Source organism: Meleagris gallopavo, chromosome 17, assembly GCF_905368555.1.
Source record: "Meleagris gallopavo chromosome 17, MGAL_WU_HG_1.1, whole genome shotgun sequence".
Classification (NCBI taxonomy): domain Eukaryota; kingdom Metazoa; phylum Chordata; class Aves; order Galliformes; family Phasianidae; genus Meleagris; species Meleagris gallopavo.
In genome coordinates, this window is record NC_139420.1 from 5,142,659 (window position 1) to 5,163,696 (window position 21,038).

General features: G+C 48.5%; 1 protein-coding gene across 9 annotated transcripts in view; it reads left to right on the forward strand.

Moving 5' to 3' along the window:
• The first annotated feature begins 2,358 nt into the window (after positions 1 to 2,358).
• PITPNM2 (phosphatidylinositol transfer protein membrane associated 2) overlaps positions 2,359 to 21,038 on the forward strand; it is a 116,310-nt gene continuing 97,630 nt past the window's right edge. For 5 of the 9 annotated variants that reach the window (XM_085238403.1, XM_085238411.1, XM_085238410.1 and 2 more), the window contains exons 1-2: positions 2,359 to 2,498; positions 12,469 to 12,566. The gene's annotated coding sequence lies outside the window, so the exon portion shown is untranslated. Of the gene's footprint in view, positions 2,499 to 3,325; positions 3,466 to 7,016; positions 7,424 to 8,227; positions 8,247 to 9,691; positions 9,809 to 12,468; positions 12,567 to 21,038 lie in introns of those variants that run through there. The other 4 variants (XM_085238404.1, XM_085238406.1, XM_085238408.1 and 1 more) reach the window with 4 other exon arrangements.

Here is a 21,038-nt window from a genome sequence, read left to right on the forward strand (position 1 = left end):
TTATTTTTAAATAGTGATACTCAATTTATAATAAGAAACTAAAAGGCAGCTTGTTTTCTGAGAGTGATTGTGTTTTGCACTCGTTTTCGTCACCATTTTACAAATGTCTGTGGCACGTTGTAAATACTGGCTAATAGGAAGTCTTGACTTTTAATACAAAACACGACATGAGTTGGTGTTAGACAACTGCTGTTATGTAGTAGATCCTTTTCATTTACATCTGGTGGGTATTTGTCACAGTGACCAAAGTACAAGCAGTAGCAGGGCTTTGATGCCATTAGGGCCAGGATTCATGCAGCTGACAGCAGCCAGCTTTCCTCCCAGCGAGCTCAGCTGCAGCTGGCACTGCAGGACAGCAGCTGGCTCACTCAAGTTGCTGCTTTAACATCAGGGTGGGTTTTGTGCCGTGCCGGTGTTTAGAGCACACACTTCCAAGTGAAATCTGTGCTGTCTTTGTGAGCAAGACATGCATTTCTCTTGGTGAAAAATATAGATTTGCTCGTTGGCATATTGTTGAGTTACTGTTCAACATTGATATTTTAGTTTGTATTTTGATATTAAATAAATGTTTAATTAGATTCTTTCTCCCAGCCCAAAGACAATAATAGGATCTGGGATATAACATCAGCAATAATGTAGGTTTTAATCATATTGTGTGTTTCAAGTTCTGTCCTTGTTCCAAATGCTTAGCCACTAATGATGTGATTATTTTGCAGTGGAAAGGCCAGAATAGCTGTGGTGAAGAAAGCTCGTGAAGCTCTGATTCTAATTCTAGAGTGCTGGTTTTTAAAGATATTTAATGAAGAACTGCCCTACGTTAATGCAAAGTACTTTTTTCTTAGAAAAAGCTTTATTTATCAAGTGCTTTGTGCATCTCCTCCTGCCCTGCGGGTTGTTCTGATGCAAGATCAGAGGAGTCAGGCCTCCAAGTTACTCATTTTCCCTTCTGCTCTAAAATGTTGAAATTGGGCCTGAATGCTTGGTAGCAACTTGCTTGAATATACTTCCAGTCTATACTAGGAGATGCTTAATTTTGATGGTATTTCATATTCTTACTTGAGGAGGAAGAAAAGAAAAAAGCTTCTCTACTTTCCCATGCAACTCTACCATTCAGCTGAATAAGTTTCTTTCCACCTCTTTGAATTATGAACAGGTAGAGTGTAAAAGCACCATTCTAAAGCATCATTGAGCCAGCAGGATTTCTTGCAAGGCATCCATCAGCACACAACTTCACTTGGGTCCATTTAATGGTCTTGTTTTCTTTCATCAGTGCTGCTGCAAAACAGGCACCATTTTCCTGACAGGCATTTGAAAGGAGCAGGTAAATCAATTCAGCTCCATCACTGCCTTTCCTCATAACCTCCCTTTATTTCCATTCCATTCTCTCCAGCACTATTCATATTCATGTACTCTTTTTTTATTACCTCCAGAAAACTGAAGCGTGAGTCACAATTTATTTTTTAATCAAAAGCTCTCCTCCATCTGTTGGAGCTCTTCAGGCTATTTCTGTTCTGTTCTAACACTGAAAGGGGGGGGGGAGAAGATTTTAAGTGTTGCTCTTAGTAAACTTTTAGGCCACCCTTTTAGCAGTAGCTGCGAGGCGCGGGGTGAGCTGTGGCTGCGCGGTGCCTTCAGCCTCAGCCTTCGGCGAGGTGGAGGAGCTGCAGTTCCCGATGGAAGCGGCGGGAGGCCTGAATGCTCGGCGCTTCTGAACAATCAGCCCCGAAGCATCAAAAGAAGGGAAAGTGGGGCACGTTTGGAAAACACGCCTGAAGTCGCCGTGTGCTCTGCTGGACAACGGCTTATTAGATTTTTTAATAAACCTTCGTAAAATTCGTTGCCTTCAGCACCAACGCATTGCCTTTTTGTACGAGAAGAGCAGCAGAGCTGAGGCTGCTTCTGAGCAGGGCTGTAACCGCCGTCCTCCTGCCTGCTCCCCGCCTGCACAGCAGCTGCAGCTTTTACTCAGCCTCGGCGTCGTTCGGTCGCCGAGGGCCCTTGCAAGGTGTAGTTCTTGACGGTAACAAATCTCCCAGCTTTCGAGGTGTCGCTCCAGGCACACAAGATCTCTTCCCGCCCTTCCATACAAAGCACACCTAAAACAACCGCCCGGCGACCCGCCGGCCGTAGCCGCGCTCCGCAGCCCCCGCTCTGGGGCCGCCCCCTCCCGCGTGGCGTTGCTTCGCGCGGCCGCCAGGCGGCGCCATAACCCCGGGACCCGCCGCCGTGCGGGAGCGCCGGCCCGGCGCGGGGAAGGAAGTGGCGGCTCCCCGCAGCGGGGGCACGGCTCGGCCCGGGGGATAAAGCCATCCGCCGCCGCGGAGCAGGGCCGGGGCTCCGCGCGTTCCCCGCTCTTCCCCGCAGCGCGGAGCCGCGCCCGGCGGGCGAGGAGCCGCCCGCGCCCGGCCCCACCTGCGCCGGGGATTATGCCAGCGGAGCGCGGGCACGTCGGCGGGCAGCGGCTCGTAGGCGGCGGCGGCGGGAGCCGGGAGCAGCCGGTGCGTGAGGGAGAGGCGGGAAGCGGCGGGCGGACCCTTGGGGGGCGGCGGGCCCGGGGCGCTGCGGGATCCCCGAGCGCGGGGCTCTGCAGGCTCCTCCCGGGGCCTCGGCGGGGCCGGGGGCCGCGGGGCGAAAGTTTCCCGAGCGGGGCGGTCCGTGACGGGAGCGATGCGTCCGCCGCACCGCCGTCCCCGGGCGCTGCAGCCATGGCAGTGCCGCGCCTCAGCGATTTTGCTCCGCAGAACGGGGCGCCGCTCGGGGTGGGCGCGGCGCGCCGCGTTCCCTCGTGCCGGGACCGAGAGACCGGCTTCGGCCAGGCGCCGGGTCGGCACGGCCGTCCTGAGCCCCGCTGCCGCCGCGTCCCCATCGGTCGGGCCGGGATTGACCTCGATTTCGTTTTCGCGGCGTCGTGGGGAGCGGTCGGGGCGCGGCGAGCCCAGCCCTGCCCCGAGGAGGGGGCGAAGGAGCCGCCCGCGCAGCCGCTGCCCGAGGAACCGCCCGGAGGCGCCGGGAGCGGAGCAGCGCCTTCGGGGTACGGCTGTACGGCTGTGCGGCTGAGGGGAGCCCCGCGGGGTCGTTTCGGGCCTCGGCGCTGCGGGCAGCGAGGAGCTGGGGAGGTGGCCGAGCCCTGAGCGCTGCGTGCTCCGGGAGGGAGGAAGAGAGAGCGCGGCTGTGGCACGGCTCCCTGTGCACCGCTGCACCGCCCGGCTCGGGGCTCTCGGTGCTGCTGAGCCCCGCGGGCAGCATCGCTCCCGCATCCCCGCTCCCTCCCCGGCAGCCCGGCCCTCTCCTGGCGCGCTGCCCTCCGCCCCGCGGCTCGGCCCTGCCGTGCTTTTGGCTCGTATCGCCGCGGCTGAGGTGAAGTTGATGCAGATTGTGCGTTTGGGAGGAACAAAAGCTTCTCCCTTCGTTAATAACCGCTCTGAAGAGAGAACTTCCATCTTCCGCGCGCTGTGGAGCAGCAAGGTGGGTGATGGTTGTGGGATCCCATGACACGGTGCTGAAAAATGCCTTCAGTCTTTGGCGGCGTCATTCGCTACCGCTCTGCGCAGGAGAGCGGCTGAGCCGCGGTAGCAGATGGACCTTTGCAGGTGTGAGAGCTCAGACAGGCAGGGTTTGACTTCACACTGAAATAAACGCACACGGTTTGCAGGACTCCTTCTCGTCCTGCCCTGCCTCTCTCCGTGCCGTCTCCCTGCTCTGCTGCCTTTTTGCTGTGCGGTTTCTTTTTGCCGTGACTGCGCTGCGCTCCTGAGTAACACAAGAGGACAGACGGTGCTGCAGAGTTCAGCAACGGCACCGGAGCATTTTTCCACTGCCGAGCAGGAGGTGCTGCCTGTGGGACGGCCCTGCCTGACCCTCGTGCCCCAGGTGCCCGGCGCCGTCACCCCAACGTGCCTCGGGGACACACATAGTGAGGAATGACCCAGCAGGAAAGCGTGGTTGCAGGCGTGTCCTGGCTTGCTGTTGATCAGAGGAATGCTGCTCTGTAGTCCCTGCAGTGTGCTCTGTTTGTGGCGTCCGTGAGAGGGAAGCGAAGGAAATGAGCAGGGCCTGAAGCTCAGCTCGCTGCGCTTCTGACAGAGCGGGCTTCTGGCAGGCTGGTAGATGGCATTCATCATGTTTAAGTTTCTGTCACCAACTTTTAATTAAAAGCATGGTTGATACCGCTTTAATGAATGTACGGATGTTAGCCATCTTCATGCATAAAAATGTGGTTTAATTCCCTTACTATTCCCTTTATGGCCCTTAGATGCTTTTGTTACCATTTAAACAGCATACAGGAGCAGCTGTTTATCTTCTTAATATAACTTTTTCTTGCATCTGCGTTCAGGAAACAGTAACGGTTTGAGTAAACAGTCCTCTGGTATCCTTTAGCAGTATTTTGTAAGTAACTTGCCAGGAGGGTCATAAATGATGTCTGAATGGTGAACTCCAAGGCCACGCTGACAGCAACCAGACATAACTGCTCAAATCATGGGCTGTTAGATGAGGAGAGCGCAGAGCCCTCAGTGCGGGACTTCTGGTCCCCAGGAGCTGCTGCCAGAACGATAACTTTGTGCTGAAATACCCCTTCTGCTGCCAGTGCTGTATTTCTGTGTGTTTGCTGCTTGTTGTGCATCTAACAGCCCAAGCGTTTATTGTGATTTGCCAGCTGGCACGTGGGAGTTTCATCCAACTTCTCATCTTAGTTGACAGCAACCAGTTTGCAGAGATCTTGTCCCGATGATGATGATTATTATTTAAAGAAATACTCAAAACTTACAACTGACAGCGGTGCTGAGGGGCTTTGAATTTAGGTGTGTGGTCTCTATTCAAAATTAGTTACTGCTCCTGCAGGTTGGCCAAACAGAGCATTACATCCTGCAGGCAAGATAATGTAAAGAAGATGCCTCCAATTAGTCCAAACCAGCGCTAATTTCCCCCCACACCTGAACAGAAGTCATTTTTTTAGGAGGAAAAAGCAATATAAGAAAAACATGGCTTTCTTAGCCAGTTTCTCTAAGTGGTGAAGATATTTTCTAATTAAACTCTGATGTTGGCTGATATGGATACGCAGCTAATATTTCTGTTCATCCCCAAATTAGTGAGATGTGTCTCAATTTGATTCTGAGCCTGAAAGCGTCGTATAAGCAGAAATATCCCAAAGTGCACAGCGTGAGTGCAAATGGAGTAATTAACGGGTGGGAGGAAGGGGATAAATAAAACGCTTTATTTTTAGCTTTGTTTTCTGGATGTTGGAAGAAATCCAAGTGCCACAGCGTTGTGCTGGGCCTGAAGAGAGTGAACTCAGCCCCGGCCTGAAAGGGATGCGTGTGGGGTTGTGCTGTGTCAATGTGGAGCTGCTCCTGGTAAGGGCAGGGCAGTGAGCTGGGATGGGTTTGGATCGCTGGCACTTGCATAAGGACGGCCGAGCACGGGATGCTAATTCAAGCATATGAGCTAGCTTAACCCATCGAGCAGTGACCTGAAAAGGCGTTTCTCGTCTGCAGTAACCAATTTGGAAGGTGGAAATGTGTAATCACGTCAGCACATTGAGTTCTCTGCCATATCAGTGTTTCGGGGTGAGGCCTTGTTATCTGCCGCTCCGGCAGAGTTTGATATTTGCACGACTGTTAACCTGGCAGCGTGGCGGGGCCGTAATTCCATGATGTGCTTTAAGAGGCTGCAGAGGTGCTTAGGGCACGGCCGGGTGAGCTCTGTGCAGAGTTGGCTGTGCGGATCTGGTGCAGGGCTTGGAGCTTCCATGGAGCCTCCTGGGCCAGGGCTCGGAGGGCAGCGCGGGGGCTGAGGGAGCTGGGCTGCAGAACGGTCCTTATGTGCTGATGTGCAGACACGTGTTCTGTGACCAGAGTCTGCACAGCGGGTATGACTTGTGACTGCAGTTTCTTTTAAGATCATGGTGTAACTTAGATAACCTCCTTCTAAAGGTGGAAGCGCCGCAGAATCTTTTTCTCTGTGTGGGTGGTTTACCCACTTTAATGCTATATATACTTTTTTTTTAAAGAAGGAAATAGGCGTTTTATATTTATCGTATCAGTTGAAATCGAAATCTAAATATTTACATCTTTTTTTTTTTTCTGGATCCGAGGTGGGGAAGCGATGGTGGGCGTCCCCAAGCTGTTCAGTCACCCACTCCCCTGTGTGGGTTGGTTCTGTTGCATGGTGGAGGGATGGAGCTCCTGCTTCTTTGTGCCTTCTGCTCCACAGCCGGAGCGTTGCCCCAGTGGAACCTTCCCACCTCGACACACCGAGAGCCAGACTCATGTCATCTCTAACAGAATGTGGTTAGCAGCAAGCTGGGAAACTGGAGGGGAAGTTTAGGACATGGCTGTGTAAATAACTGGGAGATATTTTGTGAAAAATAACAAGAGGGGGAGAAAGGCTGCGCGCTTGCTTTCTATCTGTGATCCTCATCTCCTCCACGGTGCTCCCATGGCTGACTTTCTGGGCTTTTTACGAACAAAGGTGGGAGATGGCTTCTGTGCTAAGCAAGGACAGCCTGGCAGCAGCTGTGTGCAATGCTGCAGGTCGGGGCTCAGTGGGGAGGCAGTGCACTGTGACCAGGTGTGCTCCTGGTTTCTGGGCAGTGCCAGCACAGTGCCTGTTGTGAGTCCAGCACAGCAAACTGGCAGAGAAGGAGAGGAGCAAATAGCTCCTTTGTTTTCTCACCCTTCTTATTTTTTAAGCATCGTTTATCTGGGCTCTTGGGACTCACTATTTGTCTAACCTATCTGGGTTGTAAAATCTCATTCCGCATTTTAACTTTAAGTTGGCAAACATCTTTCAGTGACTATCCTCAGAAATGCGTTTAGCATGGACACCATGTGTCCTCTATCTGTTTTAGGACTACAGAACCATTTTTAATGCTGTCTTTTGCTTACATTGAATTCCTATAAATAGGCTTTTCAATAAAGCACATTCATCTCACGCGCTATTGCTGTCAGAGGGAAGTGCATATTTGGGCAAGCCTACTTGAAGCTCTAACCTTCGTAGTGCAGCTCCTGTGTTGCTCCAACTTCCCATTCCAGTCTGTTGCTTTGTTGAGAAGAGTGGCAGTTGCCTTGCTGGAGGTGTGCACCTTGGGATCCCTGCATGATGCTCTGCTCAGAAATATCAGTACTGGAAATGGTGGGGGAAGACTCTGGATGGTAAAACCTCTCAGTTACAGCGTCCTACAAACTGGCTTCTTGCAGCAGTAGGGCTTTATGCAGGGCTGTAAGGAGAACTGCTCCCTGTGTTTCCTTCTGTGCCTTCAGTGGAGCTCATTAGGTCAAGTGCCTGATCTGCTGTATCACATCTGCACGGCATCTGGGCTGCGTGGGCAGAGGGGACGTATGAGTAGAGCCTTCTGTCCTGCTGCCTCGTGCACTCCCCCAGGAGAAGGAAAGGGGCAGGATGCAGAGCTGCACCCCAGGGCCAGGTGAGTCAGCGCGCCTTGCTCTGCTCTCTCCCACATTGTCCATATTTTCTTTTGCTGGCAGAATTTGTGTTTTACTGCTCTTTAACAACATAGAACGGAAAAGAGATAAAAATGTTTTAGCTTTAACAACATGACCAGAATCATCAGCTAAGCTGTTGGGAGAGACTATTTCTATTCCAGGTTTAAAGGCAAGAGTGTCGTTTGTCTTTGCATCCCCTATTCTTCCTAAATGAAGTGTATGGCACCAGCAGCTTGGAGAATCACCTTCTAATAACGAGGCTTGGGGCCATCAAAAAAAGCCTGAAATCAGCTCAGCTAGCATTTGTGAAGCAGCTCGTTGGGATTCCTGGCAGGTACGCTGCGGAGGCCTCCTGCAGAGTAGTCATAGGTGCTGCTGCTGGTTGTTCTTGCGTGTTTTATTTCACTTGCTGTTAAACTTTCGAGGAGGTGCAGATGATGCAGCCTGCATCCTCGCAGCCCGTTAGGCAGCAGCTGGCCCGAGCTGCCCGCCTGCCTCGTCTCCCTCGAGTCCTTACTGAAGGCAGAATAAACACAGCCACGCAGCACAGAGCCCAGGGGCTTGGCGTTGCAGCTATCAGAAGGTATTCCATCTGGAGGTGGAAAAATAAGCCCTTACGGGTTTCTTTATCTCGAGGCTGGCAAAGAGTGCCGTGTGAGTGACATATTTCCATTTGACTCATCTATTGTCAAAGCAGTGACACCCTTGAGTCACATTAAATGCGAGGCCTTGTAGCTGGATTGGCACATGGCTCTGCTGACCGTGGAGCAGGAGTTTGCTGGTTGTGTTTTGCTTTCGCCCTTGGTAAGAGAATTCCCCCCCTCCCTCCTCGAGACGAGATCGAATTGACTAATGCTATCGCTAATATTATGGCTTAAAAATGACAGGAGGACCTGGTTCAGGTGTGATGCTGGATGTGAGCTCCAAAGATGTTCAGATAACAATTTAAAGCCCTGAAAAAAAAACGAGTGCCCAGTAGCCAGATGGTTGGAAAAGAGCTCCCCACGATCAATGAGGCAATATGTAAATATTTTCAATCATTACCACAGTACTGCTGTGTTGACATTGAAATTCAAAGTGCTATTCCATGGGGCTCCTCATTGATCAGCAGATGAGCTCTCATAAAACGGAGGATAAAAGCACGATGCTGACAATTATTATGGATTGTGGGCTTCGTTGACAAGGACAGCCTCCCATCAAGGTCTGCAGAATGGATTTTGAACCCTCTTTGTGCGTGTTTCTAACACACAGTGTTTCTTTTCTGGCTGTCAAGTAAGGATTAAGTGGTATATTATTTCTTGAGCTGTTTTATTTAAGGTGAAGTGCTGCATAGCTGACTAACTTTGCTTTGTTAATTACCCTATTGATATGGGAAGTAATAGAAATGTGATTGGTTGAATTAAAATAGATTTTTTGGGGGAAGAAGTCCTGAAAGCAGGTTGCAGAGATCTGAATCTGGCTGATTCGCTTAGCAATCTTTCCAGGGGTGACAGCATTCTCATGCATAAAGCAGTGCCTTTAACATAAGCAGATGCTGAGCCCACCAGGAGGCCTTTTCTCCTCCTCCTTTTCTGTTTCCACTCATGGAAGTGTTCTCCTTGCAGCAAGGCCTACGCCTGGTGCTCCGGAGGTGCAGATGCTCCAGCATCAGGCAGGGGCAGATTTATCCAGGTGCCTTCCTGAGCCGCTCAGATTTTCTCTAACTGCTCTGTTTATCTTGTGTTCATTAATTCTCTCTGCTGCCTGGCACATCCTGGAGCCTTTTCATTTGATTGCAGAGTTATTCAGGGTTCTGATATTATTTCTCTCTGGTTCATTGCTTTTTAGTTGCTCATTTATATCCCCTTATTGTTTTAGGGTAAGTAACTGTTGTGGGAATGGAAAACACCTTCCCTGAGGATGGAGGACTGATGTGACTACCCGTGGTCTGAAGCTGATGCTTACAAACTGGGGCCACGGTGTGCGACCACAGCTAATGAGAGTCAGGGCTGAGTACTTAGTGCAGGTAGTAGGAAGCAGTAGGCTGAGCTGAAACATCTGTGGTGCTTGCTAGGAACAGTTTTGACCCTGGGTGTTTCCTAGGACAGGACCTGCCGTGCGTGTGGATGCATCTGGGTTACACAGGGCTCTGCTCCTGGGCATGGGGCCAGCCTGTGCTGCTCTGTGGCTGCCACCACGGTGTGTGCTCAGGCTGCAGCCAGGTGGGAGCTCTGCCTGCCCTGCCGGTGGGAAGTGCCTTAGAGGTGGCTGTAACTGGTCCTACTGGGAGGGAGGGCTGATAGTTGAAGTGCAACGTGCTGGTTAAGCAGACAAGCCTTCAGAAGCCAGCAGAAAGCATCTTGTGGTTAATCGTCCTCCTCGGAAAGGTAAATGCCAGTTCTATTAGTATAGTGCAGCATTTTCAACACTTGTACTAAACAGGAGCGGCTTGCTGCTTGCTGGGTGGCACCTCGTCCTCCTCCAGAATGTGTTTGCTGTGATACTGTCTGCTCACAGCTGCACTCTGCTTTGGTTTGCCTTGCAATGTGCGTCGTGTTGCTGCAGTGCTGATGTGATCACTGCAAGGGTCTGGTCCTGGGCTGCCCCAGCTCCCCACACCTTCCTTGGAGAGATGCTTGCCCCAGGTCCTTGGGAGGGTGGGAGAAAGTTTGTAATGATCAGCACTTGCTACTGACCCATTATAAAAGTGGTCCTCTGGGAACTCTTGTATTAACTCAGAACTTACACACATTTTTGTTGGGTTGATTTGTCCTGATGGTTTGTTTTGGACAGACGTGCCCTCAGGTTTCAGCAATGCAATAACAAAACAAGTGATAGTAACTGTGCTTGATTACCAGTTATCACAAAATACCTGAAACACAGTCAGAGTTGATTGTTATTAATCTGGAACAGATTAATTTTTATTTTGATATTTAGGATTGGAACGTAATACTGAAGTTTAAATTTAGGATTGATAAGTTGTTCTGATACCTATAAATAAAAGCAGCTGTGGCATCGGTGAGACCTCTGCAAACTGCTGAGCTGGACATACAGCAAAGGTGAATTTGTATGACTGTTCCAGCAAACAGGTTGTATAAATGTGTCAGTGTCCCAGGCTGCATTCATTATCTGCTGCTTACTGAGAGAAAATGCTGGTCTTTACATTTTTCCAAAGGGAGTACTTTCAGTTTCTGTTGCTCATAAAAGCTTTTGCTTTTAATCGCTTTTGATTTCAGTATGACTAGCAAGCAGATACAGACTTGTCCTTCCGTTTGGACCAATCATTTCAGACATGCTATCATTGAAAATAAGAAAGTTTGTCATCTTTCCCCAGTCTACAAAAAAAAAAAAAAAAAAAAGAAGGGAAAACCCAAGCCTGAAACAAAAAAATTAGGTAGAGAGATTGCTTTCCTCAAAGAGTCCTTGTGTGTACCTTGCATGTTGAGATCGGTGCCTGACATAGAACCTTTGAGGCAGCCCCGTGATGTGTCAGCTGAACGTTGATGCTTTCTCTGAGCCCTTGAGTCCTTGCCCTGCTCAGTGAGAGGCCAGGCAGATGGAGCTCCATGCTGGCTCCATATTCAAGACTTTGAGTGTGGTACACATTCCTTTGCCTAGCATAGCCAGCATCTGCATCTATCTCGTAAAAAGAAGCGTGGAATGGACATCACACCCTGGATTCATCAGTTCTGGCACAAATTATTGCATGATGTTAAGAATAGCAAAGCTTGCTCAGATGTGTATTGGGCTGTTCCCATCATAGCCCAGGTCCACTCACAGCTTCTGGCTGTGTGGTGGTTGGTTCTGAGATGGGCTCAGCCACCTGATATCCAGCTGTTGTGACAGTCTTTCACCCAGGCTGGCAAAGCAGAAGTGGCATTTGTGCCCTGTGCAACTGGCTCAGCTGTGAATCAGCAAATGACGTTAATAAGCGTTTGTGGACTAAATATATTTTTAAGCTGCCTGGCTGCTTGCTCTTGGCAAGATCTCTGAGATTAATGGTCCCAGAACATTAGCGAGTCTTGCTGTTCCTCCAGGATGCATCAACCTGTGCGAGAAGGAACAAGAGTAAGGAGCAATCACACTAATTTTCTTCTGGTCCTTAACATTTGTGGTGAGGTCTAAATGTTCTCTGAAGCAGGGTGTCCCAGCTAAAGGTATCCATTGTTTTTCCAGTCTTTTTGCTTTGGAGCAGGAAACAGCAGATGTGGGAGTAGTATTGCTGTTTTCCTGTGGCCCTTTGGCTGCGGGTGCTGCTTGGTGGCTGGGATGCTCCCACACACCGTCTGCCCCCAAAATAAAGGCTGAGGAATTAAACAGACTGAAGGAACCTGAGGATCCTCGGGAGGAGCTCAGGGAGGGGAGCACACGTGTGACCTGAAATGCTCACCAAGCACTGCAGAAGCATCATTCAGAATAGCTTCTGGTGCTTGGTGGGGGGACTGCACCCTTCTGCAGGCGGTGAGGGCAGCTCTGCTCCCACAGCATGTGGTCCTGCATGTCCCTGGGGGCTCTTTGGAAGCAGGCTGCTGTGCAATTGGGTTTTTTTTTTGCTATTTCATTTTAATTTTTTAAATTTATTTTGATGTGGAATGAGGTCTGCAGTGGTTTCTCCTTCATGGAAATCCTTCAGCGCTATGTTTTAAAAGGGAAATGCTTTGGGGGGAAGCTGTTCTATTGCACAGCGAGAACACAGGAGAGTGGTCAGTGCACTGCGTGTGTGTGTTTTTCTTCCCTCTGTTTTTTTCCTTTTTCTTTTTTTTTTTTTAAATTTCCATGAGTTAGAGATGGCGATGACTCACGGCTTGGAATGCGCTTTAAATCCCCGAGGTGCTCATTGCCGCCTACCATCACGTATTGAATTTCTGACATACCAGAGGGATGTCTGCAGAGAAACTCTGATGTGCAATTATAAAACGTTGTAGCTGTGCGTTGTTTGCATAGGAGCCATTAGCATGGTATAACTGTGAAAATAATGCAGCTTTATTCTTGCAGTTGATTTCCCACGGGCAAGGCAGTTAAGCAGCTGTGCTTTATCGTTTCCTAGGTTGTTGACACGTGGACCAACAGTGACATCCTTCTTCGGCAATGCTGTCTTTACTCCCTCCTGCATTCAGAAGCATCTAGAGAGATTTCTTGCCAAAGGTAGGTACTGGCAGTTCAGCTGCATGGCTGTTCTTTTCCTTCTGTGCTAGAAAAAAGCATGTAGATGTTACTAGGGAGAATGGTAAGAAGTCTGATGGAGACTAATATGCTGCTGCTGAGAGAAGGGATCAACCTTACCTTGGGTTGCCCTGGAATAGACTCAGGTGAAATGAGTAGAGTGGAGTCTGGAAGAATGGCCTGTAGGTTGCCTTAGAGAAGGGCTTAGCAGTAACGGAACATGGTTGGCTTATATTGCTTAGATGTGGGTTGGTGATAGAGCTCTTTTTAAAGAAAACTCATGCTCCACACCTTTTTGTGCTCGGTCAGTGTTCTCATTTATTTGAAAGAATTCAAATGAATCAAAAGGGGAAATGGCCATGCAGGATGTGTGATCAACATACATTTTGAGTTTAAATCCTTTGTGGGTCTCACCCCTCCTCCCCTTCTTCCCCGCTCTCCCCCCCCCCCCCCCCCCCCAAAAAAAAAGGGTTTGGTCTGAAATAAACAAGTGTGCACCTCCTGGTACTGCGATGACATTGTGTTAGCTTCTAATTCTTATTTTCCTCTCTGAAGTCCTAACTTGACATTTTGAAGAGAATTGAGAAGCAAAACGTCCACAGCAAGAAGTGTAGATGGGAGCAGAGTACCCTGCGGGTTCTTTAACAAGCAATTCTTAAGAGATTTGGTGCTTTTTGTGATTTTTTTTGTGCACCCTTTGTGCTCCAGCTTGCAGAGTGTGGATTGTGGGTTTGCTGGGTGCCTTTCCAGCTCTACTGAGCTGCTTTTATGTGAGTTCTAGAAATATGTCTTGTAGTCTGTACACAGAATGCCAGTCTTTACCTGAATGGGTAGTTTTGCATCTTCTTGTTTTCCTCCAGTGCATTCCTTGCCACTTAATTTTTTTTCCCCCTGTCAAAAGGAGTGTTTTTAACTCTTAGATCCACCAAACATTTTGCTTTGCGTTGACATGGTGATACAGCAATTTTGTTTTTTTTTGTTGCTCGATGCTGAAACTCAGAATTGTTGGCTTTTAGTTTAAAAGCAGTGGACTGCTGCAGAGACCGGAGAAAGGGTAAATGAGTTTGGGTCTGAGCTGTTTGCGTGTCAGACTAAAATATATTTTCAGTTCCCCTGGACTGGTACTCAAGTCGCAGCAGTTACACAGAAACCACAGTGACACCAGCTTTGTATCGACGTGCAAAGCCAGAAGCCCTTGAAAACTAAGGGTTATTTGACTACCTTAATTATCTCTTGTCAGCAAACTGACTCCCAGTGAATTAATTGCCATTCCCTGTGCTGATTTCCTTCCCAAAGCCTCTCTTCAGCATCAGCAGAACCCAGGGCCAGCTCAGGCAGACTGCTTGCCACACTTGCAGCCCATCCCTCGGTGGGATACCCAGATTTCTCTTGAGAGTCCAGCAGCTTCTCTCCTGCACACTGCAGCCCTGACTAAGCTGTGCACAGCTCTCTGTGGGAGCAGTCACTGCTGTCAGCAACTTTACTGGAGGAATTGATGCTGCTGTAAGAATTTGTGCTCCTGGGCTGAGGGAGGACATTGTGTCTCAAAAGCTGCATCTCCCTTGCCATAGATCACTCCAGGTCCCCTTGCTCCCCTGTAGGCTGTTGTAAAGGAGAGAGTGTTTGTCTGACAAAGTTAGTGGTAGCAGCGAAGAGGCGCTGTCCTTAGCCATGTTTAGGGTTTGCTTTGTTTTGAGGCTGTGGGACTGCTCCTTTTGCTTGCCTGAAGGACTTGGCACTCTTCAGGGCTGACATTCCTCTCTGTAAGAGGTCCTGAGTGGTCATTAAGAGCCTGGGCAGGTGAGGGGAAACTGCCTTGGTATTGTGTTTGCAGCAAAATGAATCCGTGCAGCTTGCGTCACTGGAGAGCAAGTAATGTCCCTGGATTGGCAGGTAAGGAACACAGGGAGAAAAATGGCTTTTAAACCTTGTCAGAGAATGCAGTGTTCCTGAAAACAAAGAGCTGAATAACAATGTCCAGAGCACAGGGAAGTGCTGTAGGCACTGAGTAATTTCCTCTTATGTCCTATCAGCATCCCTGTGCAGTAGGACCTCTGAACAGAGGAATAATGAGGAGAGGAGGGTCCTCTGGAAGTTGCACCTGGAGTATTCTGCATGGGATTGTTTTGAAATGTAAGAAAGTGTGCTGAATCCCTGGCACAAGCAGAAAAGCAGAGCAGACAGACACTGAGGGGTGCATATATAAGAGCCTGGATGCTTGAGGACAGCTGTGGGACCACAGCAAGAAGTCTCAGCTTGTGGGAGCAGCGTGTCGGGGGAGGTGGATGATGGTGATGCAGATAAGGAGGTGCCTGCTGCCCTGTCCCTCAGCACCCTTGCTTCTGGTTGTCCAGGGATGCTGCACTGCCTCTGACTTCTGCCTCACAGCCGCGGGACCTGGGGTGGAGTGAATGATTGCCTCTTTAAGAAGAAGCAGAGACTGATGTGTTGGGCAGGAGGCCGATGTATCCGTAGTGTGCTGGGGAAAGTGGTGGCCCCTCTGAACTGTGAATGTACTGTCAAGTGGAAGCCCAGGTCAGCTTTGCATGTGGCTCCTTTGTGCCTTGCTGGCAGCACCTGCCCATGAGCCTGTGTAGCACTGTGTTCTCTTAGGTACATTTCTGCCCAGGTTGTATAACATGATGAACTTTCCCTTTCTAGAGCCTTGTGTCCTTCTACGTGGACACAGACTGGGGCTGAATTTTACTTTTCTTTGTGCTTTGTTTTACCAGGGGACTTGCTCCACAACCTGTGATGTGAGAATAGTACCTATTGTAAGGGGTGAGTTTAATGGAAGTGACTGAATTCAGCACCATCTATTGTCATGGTGGATCCTTCGCAGAGTATGCTGCAAAGCACCGTGCAGTGAGTTAGATCGAGGTGATAACACTTCAGAGAGGTGGGTGATGGCTGCTGTCGTACAGACAAGGAGGGCAGCCCTGCTAGGCAGCCTGACAGCACAGCTGTGATGTTCCCACACCTGTGTGTAATGGCGTGGCTTAGAGTGGCACTTGTTACGGGGTCAGGCAGTTTGATGTTAGGAAATTGCTAGTGTGTGGATGGATGGGTTTTTCTCTTGGTCATTTTCTTCCTTTTTATAATAGAAACACTAGATGAGTAGTGGAGGAACTGTTTGGACATACGTATTTAACTGGGAGGAAAAAGCTGTGACGCTAACCACAAACTGACGGTTTCCTGCTGCAAGTAACTTTCTATAGATCTCAACCTCATTCGTTGTGTCTGTGCTGCTGTTTAAATAGCTGAGGAAGATTCTACTGCTTCTTGGCTGCTTATTTTTGACAGTCTTTGTTGTAGCAGTTTGGGGATGGTGGCATGAAGAGAGATCGTTACGGATCTAATACAAATTCAGGACTGGTGAAGTCCAGAAAGCTTCTGAATCTTATGATCTTGTACAATGTAGAAGTCGAGAAGCAAAACCATTAAACACGTGGCAGATTGATTTTTGTAATTACATTTGCAGGTGTAGAGATCCGTTTATTTCAGGGGAGATGGGATGTAATTGTATGAACCTACTTGTGTGACTGAGACCTCTTCACCCACCACTGCAAGCTTCTTATTTGCCTTCCCCTCCCCATCCTGCTTTCCTGTGATGTGTTAAATATCACAGCTGCAAAAACGAGAGCGAGTTTCTCCCTGCCCTTCCCATTGCAGCTGGAAAGCTTGGCCAGATCCTTCCCTTGTGGTTTGTGATACTGTAAATAAAGGCTTGGGAGGTCGCACGTTTTCAATTTCAAGTTATTTTGTTTCCAGCACTGGAATGGGTTTGGGGGGTGGGGTTGGAGAAGAGAGGGGAGGGAAGAAAGAAACAAACAAAAACCCAAACTGATTTGGCTTATTGCAAGAAAAACAACTCAGCAATACTAAGTGAAAACAACTGGGGGGAAAAGAAGACTTCAGTCTTTGATTGAAGCTGAGAGTTGGAGAATTGGAGTCAAAGATTTCACTGGAATATACTACTAAGATTTGAAAGAGAAGCTATCTACAAAGTGAGGGCTCTGAACATCATGCTCCTGTGATCTGGTGCTGTTCCTGAGGGCTTCTGAAAAATGATCTTTAAGGGCATGTTGATGTGACTCTGTAAGCATACTGGTGAGTAATTTCACCTGTGTTCATAACGAGCGAGCCTCGTTAATACGGTTACTCATGTGCCTAAATGTCAGTTCAGTGAGCTTTGAAATGTGGAGCTGAGAAGTTCTGCCTGTGGGTCTCACAGGCTGTGATGCATCCGGTGGTTTGGTGTCCTTGAGTTGCCACTTCCAGGGCAGGGCAGGAGCTGACCATGGTTGGAGGAAAGCATGCAGTGCTCACTTTGCCTGCTGCAGATAGGTGCACAGGTACAGTTCTGCACTGGTTTGCAGGAGCAGAAGTGCTGGGATGGCTGTTAGTGCTGTTACTCTCAGCTGGTGCCTTGCACTGGGCAGGCTTGGTCTCCTCGGCTGTGGTTCTTTCCATGTTGATGTTCGAGGTTTTGGTTGTTCACAGAAAACACTGCTTAGGTTTAAACTTCTATTTCATGCATTTAATTTTGATACTTGCAGCATCCTGTTTTGGATTTACTGAGAAATGAGCTGAGAACCAGCTCTGGTGGGCTTTATTACTGACTGGTGCTATGCAACGTGATTAATGTTGGCTTGCTGGGGAGAGGCAGTTACTGGCAACTGTGTCACCTATTTCTGTTGAGTTTTGAAGAGACCTTTTCCTGGCAAAGATATTTTTTTTCGTTACCTTTATCAAAACAGGATATAAAAGTGAGTATATTTGCTGCTAGAGAGTCCTCATTTACCTTGACACTACGGAAATATTTCTTCTTCCATAAATCATTACATTTATAAGCGTACAGCAGGATCAAAAGAGAACCATTCTCTATCTAGATGTTAATCTCTGTGCAGATGGTCTTTTGACTCAATAACTTTTCTTCCTTGGTTCTCCTTTGTGTTTTTTCTTTAACGGGCACGTGACATATGGCCATAAAAAATACTGGCCCAGTTTCACCCTTGCTGTAGCTCATTGACGTCATTAAAGCTACAGCAGGGATGACTTGGCCCAGATTCTTTAAAAATAAGACCTGATGAACAACCCCTCACGGAAAAGCTCTGTAGAGGTTGTCCTGAGCATAGTGCAGAGCAGACACTGTGTAACGTGCTGCGACGTCTGATAAATTTCCCATTGGCAACCTCCCCATGAAATGGGGTAGGACCCTTCCTGGAGGGGTTGAGGACGTGCTCGTGGACTTGCTTTTGTGATGCCTTACCTGTGGAATGGAAAGGGACCAATAATGAAGCGATTGAAGGCACTTACAGGCAGGTCAGAGTGGAGATGTCACTTGCCTGGAAGTTTTCAGAGGTGGATTCTGTCTTTGGGCTCTCCAACATGCAAGGGCAGTTCTTGGGCAAAGCAAATGTGGTTGAAACGATCTGGGGAAAACCGTTGCCTTGAGCAGATTTTCAGGAAGGTGATTTGTATCAGCTTTGTCTCCCACAAGCCAGTTTGTTCTTTTTCCTGGCTGCTGCCCAGCATTCTCTGCCCCATCCCAGGACTGGCACCCACAGATCTGCTGTTTCCCTTCCCTGGCACATGGGATGCCCCGGGCTCAGCATCCCAAAGCAGCTTTCCAGTGGAGCTGCTTCTGCAGCCATCCTGCCCTCTTCATAGCGCAAGATACTACAGTGAATGCACATGAAAGAAGGCAGCACAAACTATGGCAAAATAATAAAATCAAACAACAATGCTTGATCCTGCGTAAGCTGAAATGCAGCTTTGGATCTGAACAAGCTGAGAACAGACACAAATATAAAAAGTTCTTGATAGCAGATGCTTTCAAGTATCTTTTTTATGAAAAAAAGTGCAGCGATTCACGGATGGCAGTTCTGCAGAACTTTGCACTAACTTAAAGTCAATGTTTTGCTCAGTTATAAATAACTGCAGGAAGAAACAACCTTTAAAGAGTGGTTGTAGCCCTGAAGCCGTATCTGTAATGGATGAATGCTTGATGGCTGTTTGCAATGCCAATATTTGTTGCTGAGAGCACCTTTAACTTACTCAGCTGAATTTTCAGTTCTTGGTGGTAATAACTGTGTCTGGCTGAGGCAGGGCTCTTGCAGTAGTCCAAGAAATCAGATAGTTATTTTTCTGATGCCAGACTCTTCTGGTCCAGTGAATATAACTGCAGGAACATATAGTTCCCAAGAAGGAAAATGCTTACTGTGAGTTCGGTGACAGCTGAAGATAACTTGGGAGGCGGGGGATGGAGAGAATAACACATTTGTCTGCTTTGAGAGAGTGTTTGTTGTAAGGGATTTTTAAGTTGGAAAGTTTTTGCAGATGAAAGCCAAAATAGTGTCAAAGTGACATTGGCTAGTATAAATAGTGAAGGCAGAATTAGAGCTTTAAAATATAGTCGGTCTTCTGATTAGTCCAAAACTCTGCTGGTAAGACAGAGAGGGAAATCTGGGCTTAACCTGATAAATGTCCTTCTTGCTGTGAAAGAGTCAGAAACAAGGAGCACTCAGCTCGTGGGACCCAGAGACCACAGTGCCAGGAGGCTCCTAAGGAGGGCGGGGGGGAAAGGTGACCAAAAATCTGTCTGCCTTTGTATGCAGATAAACGTCGCTTTATTGCATAGAATACACCTTTATTTGTGGAGACAGTCTTGCTTTGAGCATCTTTCCTTGTACTGCTTTCCTTCATCCATTCCAAGCTCCCTTACATTATTGCTTGTGGACCTGTTTAGGGTGGTATTCTGCCAAGACCAAAAGCACAATACAGTGGGTTTGAGCAAGACCCTCCCTGGGACCTGAGATAGGTAGAGCTGCCACAGCTCCTCTGAGCAGACAGCTGGGTAGCATGGGTGGGCTTGGATGTATGGCAGCTTCAGGAGTGCTTGTTTATTGGAGAAGAGGGTTAAAGGGTGAGGGAAGGTGTGAAAATCCTTAAATTCAGTCTTTCCAGCTGGCTCATAGCAGTTCGTGTTCTGGAAGCAGACTTAGTTGGGATGAGTTCTACTGTTGTCCTATATATACTCAGGTATTTCTTTTGGCTAAAAACATGATTTTCAGGAAGGTGTGTAAGTGCCAGTGGGTAGCTGCCAGTGGCTGTGCTGTGCTTGCACATACACACGTGTGCACAGCCTTCCGTCTGAGCACTGCACACAGCTCGGGAGCGGTGCTGGGAAGCTGTGTGTTGCACACAAGCTGTGGGCTGTGTCCTTTAACACAGCAGCACATGGATGTGCACGTTGCACAGCTGTCCCCGGGCTGCCTGCCGGTTATCAGTGAGATAACCTCAGCTAAGCCCAAGGGCTGGAAGTGTTGTCAGGGGGTTGCTGACCGGGGACCGCTTGAAGTTTTCAAGCTGACACTATCACAAGTGGGAACTGCCCTAAGTGTCACTTCTAACAGAAGGCAGTGGGTTCTGCAGCATGGTGTGCTTTCATCTCGGTGCCTGGCCCTGCTGGCTGCAGGCAGACGGAGAGGTGCAGCAGCAGATGGACTGTCAAACTCTCATGTGTCCTTTTTGCTTATGAAGAATGAATGAAAATCAGTATGCAGATCAGGAGCGCTCTGTATATCTGAAGAAAAGCATCCTGGCAGTTGTGTTTGGTTAAAAAAATAAAAGGAGGGGTTGGTGTAAATGCTGTATTTATTCAGATTAGGAGTGAACTTGGAGAAAGAGCTCCAGAGAAGGGGAATGGTCCAGTGCAGGAGGAGAGCTTTCTGTTTACGTGACTGGAATTCTTAACTTATTTTGGATGATTTGTGCGTTAAGCTCAAGAGCAACAGGCTGACTTCAGCTCATTGCTCACTGGGTACTTGGCTCCCACTGGCTGCTTTAGGCCTTGGGGTCTGGCTGTGTTCTTGAGGGATGCTGCAGTGCAGCAATGAATGATAGAAGGGGAAATTTCTGACAGCGCTTTTCGTGCTTATATGAGAACTGTCAAAGAAAATAACCTTGAAATGAATGTGAGCTATTTCTTTGATCAGTGGTTCTTGTTTGTGTACTAATTATTGTTTATAGCTAGAATGCAATCCACCAACAAAAAAATTTTTTTTTTTTTTTTTAGTTTTTTTTTCCTAATTTATTTTGATGAGGTTTATTTTGAAGGATTATGTTTCTAGGTAACTGTTGGAGGTTGTTTTTGGGGAAGGCTGCCAAAATGCTTATGAACCCATTGCTGCACCAGGTACATACAGTCTCCTTTGGAAAATTTGGCTGTTCCCGTGTGACCTCATGGAGGGGCCGGGGCTGCACTGGAGTGTGAGAGTCCTCCCAGCTCCCTGCCCACGCCGAGCCTGGAAATAGCTCTGCTAGGAGCAAGCAGTGTCACAGCGGGGGTGAGTCGCTGGATGGGCCCAGTTCCACTTATCTAAATGAGCTGTGATCTTGAATTTAACATGCTGTTTCATAGCTAAGATAAGAGGCGCATGAATTAGATTA